Source organism: Olea europaea, unplaced genomic scaffold (assembly GCF_002742605.1).
Source record: "Olea europaea var. sylvestris unplaced genomic scaffold, O_europaea_v1 scaffold1356, whole genome shotgun sequence".
Lineage (NCBI taxonomy): Eukaryota > Viridiplantae > Streptophyta > Magnoliopsida > Lamiales > Oleaceae > Olea > Olea europaea.
The window spans coordinates 156,976-164,492 of NW_019231062.1; the positions used below are offsets into that span (position 1 = coordinate 156,976).

The 7,517-nt window shown below is 46.5% G+C and overlaps 2 pseudogenes; both read right to left on the reverse strand.

Moving 5' to 3' along the window:
- LOC111375303 overlaps positions 1 to 227 on the reverse strand; it is a 2,176-nt pseudogene extending 1,949 nt beyond the window's left edge.
- Positions 228 to 3,935: 3,708 nt separating this feature from the next.
- On the reverse strand, positions 3,936 to 4,930 carry LOC111375304 (annotated as a pseudogene).
- Between the last annotated feature and the right edge of the window lie 2,587 nt (positions 4,931 to 7,517).

Here is a 7,517-nt window from a genome sequence, read left to right on the forward strand (position 1 = left end):
TTATCATCAAATATTTGAGGAGCAATTGCTCTTTTGTTGAAAACAATTTCGATTCACACGTTGATGCATGAACGAAAACAGGGGACGGGGCGGGAGGAAGGTGAAAAGGGGTGGAAATAACTCAAAATGTTTTAAATTTGAACGATAAACTTCTATCAAGCGATCATTTTATGTTCCCGACAACCATCCATCGATAAAACATCGTGAGGCTTACTTTTGCTCGTCATGTGACACGAACGCAGCGCCGTGTCCTAGCAGTAGCAGGGACACAAGCACAATTTCAAGCATTCTCAGGCACCTTCAGGCATACGATGTGCAGACCATGTTAGGGATGTGAGCACGTTTTAGGCATTTCTAGGCGGGTTCTGGGACAAGGTGTGCAGGCCATGTCAGGGACGCAGGCACATTTTTTGGCAATTTTGGGACACGGTGTGCAGGCCATGCCCAGGACGCGGGCAGATTTCTAGGCATTTCTAGGCAGTTTATGGCACATGGTGTGTAGGCCACGCCCAAGGACGTAGCCAAATTTTTAGGCATGTCTATGCAGTTTCTAGGACACAATGAATAGGACATGTTCGGGATGCAGCCTGATTTTCAGGCATTTCTTAGCAGTTTCTGGGACATGGTGTGCAGGCCATGTTCAGGAAGCGTCTGGGCCATGACAAGGACGTAGCCTGATTTATAGGCATTTCCGGGTAGTTTCTGGGTACGAAGTGCAGGCCATGTTTGGGAAGAGTCTTATCTAGGCAGTTTCTGGGACATGGTGTGCAGGCCATGTCCAAGACGCAGCCTAATTTTTAAGCATTTCTAGGCTATTTCTGGGACATGGTGTGTAGGACATATCCGGGATGCAGCCTAATTTTCAAGCATTTCTAGGGAGTCTCTTGGACATGGTGAGCAGGCCATGTCCAAGACGTGGCAGGGTCACAACCTTATTTTTTGGCATTTCAATGCAGTTTCTGGGACACGATGTGCAGGCCATGTCCGGGATGCATCCGAGCTACGACAGGGCCGCAACCTGATTTCCAGGCTTCTTGGGAAGTTTCTGGACACGGTGTGCAAGGCATGTCTGGGCAAGGTGTGCAAGCCTTGTTCAGGTCACATCCTGGCCATGGTAAGTTCGTAGCCTATTTTTCAGGCTTTTATAGGTAGTTTCTAGGACACGATGTGCAGGCCATGTCCATGATGCGGTAGGGATGCTGTCTAATTTCCATGTATTTCTCGACATTTTTGGTACATTGTGTGCAGGTCCTATTTGGGATATGTTCTGGCCATAACAGGGACGCAGGCAGATTTTCAGGCACACGAAGGCAGAATGATTTGCTGGCCATGTTAGGGATACAGGCACCTTGCCACTCCATGTTAGGGATGCGTCCTAGTCGCGATAGGAAAGCAACCTGATTTCAAAGCTTTTCTAGGCAGTTTCTAGGACACGGTGTATAGGCCATGTCCAGGACACGGTAGGGACACAGCTTGATTTTCAGGCATTTCTAGGTAGTTTCTAGGATGTGATGTGCAGGCCATGTTCGGGATGCACCCTACCCACGTCAGGGATGTAGCCTGATTTTTAGGTATTTCTAGGCAATTTGTGGGTACGGTGTGCAGGTCATGTCCGGGACGCGTCCTGGACGCGGTAGGGATGCAGCCAAATTTTCAGGAATTTCTAGGCAATTTATGGGACACAGTAAACAGGACATGTCCAGGACGCAGCCTGATTTTTAGTCATTTCTAGATAGTTTCTAGAACACGGTGTGTAGGCCATGTTCAGGATGTGTCCAGGCCAAGGCAGGGTCGTAGCCTGACTTATAGAAATTTCTGGGCAGTTTCTGGGCAGGGAGTACAGGTCATGTTCGGGAAGAGTCCAGGCTGTGTCCTTCCTGGCATTTCTAGGCAGTTTCTGGGACACGGTGTACAGGCCATGTCAGGACACGGTAGGGACACATCATCATTTCCAGGCATTTCTAGGCAATTTTTGGGACATGGTATGTAAGCCATATCAAGGACGTGTTCGAGCCACAACAGGGACGCAGCCTAATTTTCAGGCATTTCTCAACAGTTTTTGGGCACGATGTGCGATGCATGTCTGGACACAGTGTGTAGGCCTTATTCGGGACAGGTCCTGACCGTGGCAGAGTTGCAGCCTATTTTCCAGGCAATTTTAAGCATTTTCTAGGATAGTGTGCAGGTCAATTTCGTGACGCAAAAGGGGGTCGGCCTGATTTTTAGGCATTTCTCGACATTTCTGGTGAACGTTGGGCAGTCATATCCGAGACGCCTCCTTGCCACGACAGGGACGTAGGTAGATTTTTAGCCGTGCGAAGGTAGCACGATTTGCCAGCCATGTTAGGGACGTAGGCACGTTGCCACGCATTCTAGGCATTTTTTGGGACACGGTGTACAGGTCATGTCGGGGACGCATCCTGGTCGCGATGGAGAAGCAGCTTGATTTTCATGCTTTTTTAGGCAATTTCTATGACACGGTGTGCAGGCCATGTCCATTATGCGGTGGAGAGGCAACTTGATTTTCAAGCATTTCGAATCAGTTTCTGGGAAACAATGTTCATGCCATGTCCATGATGCGTCTTGGCCACAGTAGGGACGCAACCTGATTTTCAGGCATTTCTAGGTAGTTTGTGGGCATGATGTGTAGGCCATGTCCAGGATATGTCCTGGCCGTGACAGGGATGCAGCCAAATTTTTAGGATTTTTCGGGCAATTTCTGGGACAAGGTGAACAGGTCATGTCCAGTACGCAGCCTAATTTTTAGGCATTTCTAGGCAGTTTCTGGGACACAGTGTGCAGGCCGTGTTCGGGATACGTCTGGGCCACGGCAAGGATGTAGCCTAATTTTTAGGCATTTCTGGGTAGTTTTTGGGCATGGAGTGCAGGGCCATGTCCGTGAAGCATCCAGGTCGCGATTAGGATGCAGCCTAATTTTCAGGCATTTTTAGGTAGTTTCTTAGACACATTGTGCCAACCATGTCCAGGACACAGCAGGGACGCAACCTGATTTTCAGGCATTTCTAGGTAGTTTCTAGGATACAGGTGTGCAAGACATGTCCAGGACGTAGCCTGATTTTCAGGTATTTCTAGGCAGTTTCTGGTACACGGTGTGTAGACCATGTCCAGGATGCGACAGGGACACAACTTGATTTTCAGGCATTTTTAGGCAGTTTATGGGACACGGTGTGCAAGTCATGCCCGGGATGCTCTAGGTAATTTTTGAGACATGGTGTGCAGGCCATGTTTGGGATACATCATGGCCGCGACAAGGACACAACCTAATTTTCAGGCATTTCTGGGCACAGTGTGGAGGGTATGTCTGGGCACGGAGTGCAAGCCTTGTCCGAGATTCTTTCGGTTCGTGATAGGGACGCAGCCTAATTTCTAGACATTTCTAGGTAGTTTCTGGGACACGATGTGTAGGCAATGTCCAGGAGGCGACAGGGATGCAGCTTGATTTTCAGGCATTTTTGGGGAGTTTCTGAGACACGGTGTGCTGGCCTTGTCTGGGATGCTTCCAGGCTACGGCAGGGAAGCGACCTAATTTTACTCATTTTTGGGCAGTTTTTGGGCACAATTTGCAGGCTATGTTTGCGACGCGTGATTTCTGGGCATTTTTAGGTAGTTTTTGGGACACGATTTGCTGACCATGTCGAGGATGCCGTAGGGACACAGCCTGATTTTCAGGCATTTCTAGGCAGGTTTTAGCACACGGTGTGCAGGCCATGTCCGGGACGCGTCCCAACCACGGCAGGGACAAAGGTAGATTTTCAGGCACACGAAGGTAGCATGGTATCCAAGCCATGTCAAGGATGCAGGTACACGAAGGCATATTTTCATGCACATGAAGGCAGCACGGGATGTGGACACATGAAGACAGCACCGAGTCCCATCCATGTGAAGGGTGCTAGCATATGTAGGCAGCACATAGTTCATACCGATGCCCATCGTAGGCACACCAGGTGATTTCTGGGACACGGTGGGTAGCTGGCGTGGCATTTCTTCTCGTGTTTTCTATCATAACCTACATGATGTCCACCATACTGGTCGACAGTTATTGCTCTCCTGATTAACCCGTCAATGCCAATGCCAATAGAAGAATAAGTGAAAGACATGACTGCTGCAGCAATAGATTGATAGCCAGTACATCTCATGGAGGTTTTGTATTTTGCCAAGAATTATCTGAATTGCTGCAAATATTATCATATATGGATAGTAGGATATCGAACACTTAACAAGATGGCCGTGTTTGTGGAAACAATTTGACCTTGAGATCGCCCTGATGATATATCATATATATATTAGTTTGAAAAACACGAGAAATTATCTCAAAAATAATATAAATACTCACACTATACAAATGGAAGCATGTATAGTGTATCCAATTATAACCATGATGAGATTACCATACTGGGCTAATCCACAAAGTTGAGCTTTCCTACCTCCTACTAAGTACAAATTATTAGGAAATTACAAGCTTTTAAAATTTATCTCAACAAATATGCATCAAATTTGCCAAGCAAACATTAGCTAAATAAAACTCAACAACTTCCATATAAGTGTAGTTTTTTTTGCCATTGATGGGTTAATCGAGGGAGTCATAATTTTTGGTTAGTATGGTGGATGTCATGTAGGTTATAATAGAAAACACAAGAAGAAATGCCACGCCAGCTACCCACCCGAGTTGTGCGAGGTAGGAAAGCTCAGCTTTGCAGATTAGCCCAGTATGGTAATCTCATCTGGGTTACAATTGGATAAACTATAAATGCTTCCATTTGTATAGTTTTAGTATTTATATTTTTTTTGAGACAATTTCTAGTGTTTTTCAAACTAATATATATATGATGCATGGTTAGGGTGGTCTCGAGGTCAAATTGTTTCCACAAACACGACCTTCTTGTCAAGTGTTCGATATCCTACTATCCATATATGATCATATTTGCAGTAATTTTGATAATTCTTAGCTAAATACAAAACTTTCACGAGTCATCATGGCTATCAATCTATTGTAGTAGCAGTCATGTCTATAACTTATTCTTATACTAATGCCCATCACAAGCACACCGGCCGAAGTAGCACCATCGTCAGATGGGAAACTTGCCCGTGCCGATCCCCAAGGCTCCGAAGTTTGTAGGGATGTTGCCTACGGTAGCTTGCACGTGCTGCTTGTTCCCTTTGATGTACCTCCTCCCCCCTATAATAGACTTCTGAGAAAAAACTCAAGTGACAAGAGTAGATATCAAAGGGTTGAGAAATCATACTATTTATTTTCCATTTCTTGTAGGATTTTCGTTGATGATTTTTTAGAAAATTATTTTTGGCAATGAAAGTATGATTGAATGGGGTCTTGAAAAAAATATTTTCAACCAAAAAATATTTTTATTTTTATTTAAAAAATAATGAAAATAGGGAAAAATCAGAAAAAATGGAAAACAGACGTGGAAAAATCCCCAAAAATCACGGAAGGGTCGTTATCATCAAATATTTGAGAGCAATTGCTCTTTTGTCAAAAATAATTTCGATTCACACGTATTTTGATGCTTGCACGAAAACAGGTGACGGGGACAGAGGAAAGTAAATGTGGTGGAAACAACTAGAAATTTATTAAATTCGAACGATAAACTTCTATCGAGCAATCATTTTATGTTCCTGGCAACCATCCATCAATAAAGCATCGTGAAGCATACTTTTGCTCATCATGTGACATGAAGGCAGCGCCGTGTCCTGGCAGTGGCAGTGACGCATGCACATTTTTTGGCAACTTCAGGCACACGATGTGCAGGCCATGTCAGGGATGAGAACATGTTTTCAAGCATTTGTAGGCAGTTTCGAGGACAAGGTGTGCAGGCCATGTTAGGGACGCTGACACATTTGGGGGCATTTCTGGGACACGGTACGTAGACCACTTTTGAGGATGCGGGCAAACTTCCAGGCATTTCTAGGTAGTTTATGGTACATGGTGTATAGGCCACGTCCAGGACGCGTCGTGGTTACGACGGGGACGCATGATGATTTTTAGTCACACGCAGGCAGCATGGTGTGCAGGCCATGTCAGGGATGCAGACACATTCCCAGGCATTTTTGGGCTATTTCTGGGACATGGTGTTCAGGCCATGCCCAGGAGACATCCTAGCTGCAGAAGAGAAACATCCTGATTTTCAGGAATTTCTAGGTAGTTTCTAGGACATGGTGTGCAGGCCATGTCCAAGATATAGCAAGGACGCAGCCTAATTTTTAGGCATTTCTAGGCAGTTGCTTGGACACGATGTGCAGCCATGTTCGGGACGCGTCCTAGCCATGGCAAGGACGTGACTTGATTTTTAGGCATTTCTAGGTAGTTTGTGGGCACGGTGGCAAAACATGTCCGGGACGTAGCTTGACTTTCAGGTATTTCTTGGCAGTTTCTGGGACACGGTGTGTAGGCTATGTCTGGGATGCATTAGGGCCACGGCAGGGATGTAGACTAATTTTCAGGCATTTCTAGGTACGGTGTGTAGGCCATGTTCAGGACACGTCCTTGTCGAGGTAGGGACGCAGCCTGATTTCCCAGTATTTGTAGGCATTTTTTGGGACACGGTGTGCACACCTTGTCCTGGACGCGACAGGGACAAAGCCTGATTTTCAAGCATTTCTAGGCAGTTTCTGGGACATGATTTGCTGGGCATATCCGAGATGCGTCTTGGCCTCGACAGGGGTGCAGCCTAATTTTTTGACATTTCTATGCAGTTTTTGGGACACGGTGTGCAAGCCATGTCAAGGACGCGCTAGGGAAGCAGCCTGATTTTCAGGCATTTCTAGGAAGTTTCTGGGACATGATGTGCAGGCCATGTCCGGTACACGTCCAGGCCATGACAGGGACGTGGCCTGATTTTTCAGGCATTTTTGGGCAGTTTCAGGGCACGGTATGCAGGCCATTTTCTGGACGCTTCCTGGCTATCGTAGGGACACAGCCTATGTTCCAAGCATTTCTAAGCAGTTTCTGGGACATGGTGTGCAGACGATGTCAAAAACGCAGTAGGGATGTGACCTGATTTTTAGGCATTTCTAGTCAATTTATGGAACATGGTTTGCAGGCCATGTCTGGGACTTGTCTTAGCCACGACGGGACGCAAGCAGATTTTCAGGTACACGAAGGCAACACAATGTGCCAGCCAAGTCAGGGACGAAGGCTCGTTCGCAGGCATTCTAGGAAGTTTCTTAGATACGGTGTGCATGCCAAGTCTAGGATGCGGTAGAGACGTAGCCTAATTTTCAGGCATTTCTAGGCAGTTTTTGGGACATGATGTGTGGGCCATGTCTGGGACGCGTCCTGGTCACGGTAGAGACGCAGCTTGATTTTTAGGCATTTCTAGACAGTTTGAGGACACGGTGTGCAGGCCATGTTTGGGAAGCGTCCGGGCCATGGTAGGTAAGCAGTTTCTAGGCACGATGTGCAAGCCATGATCGGGATGCGTCCTAGCTGCGGCAGGGATGTAGCCTAATTTCAAGGCATTTCTAGGCAATTTCTAGGACAC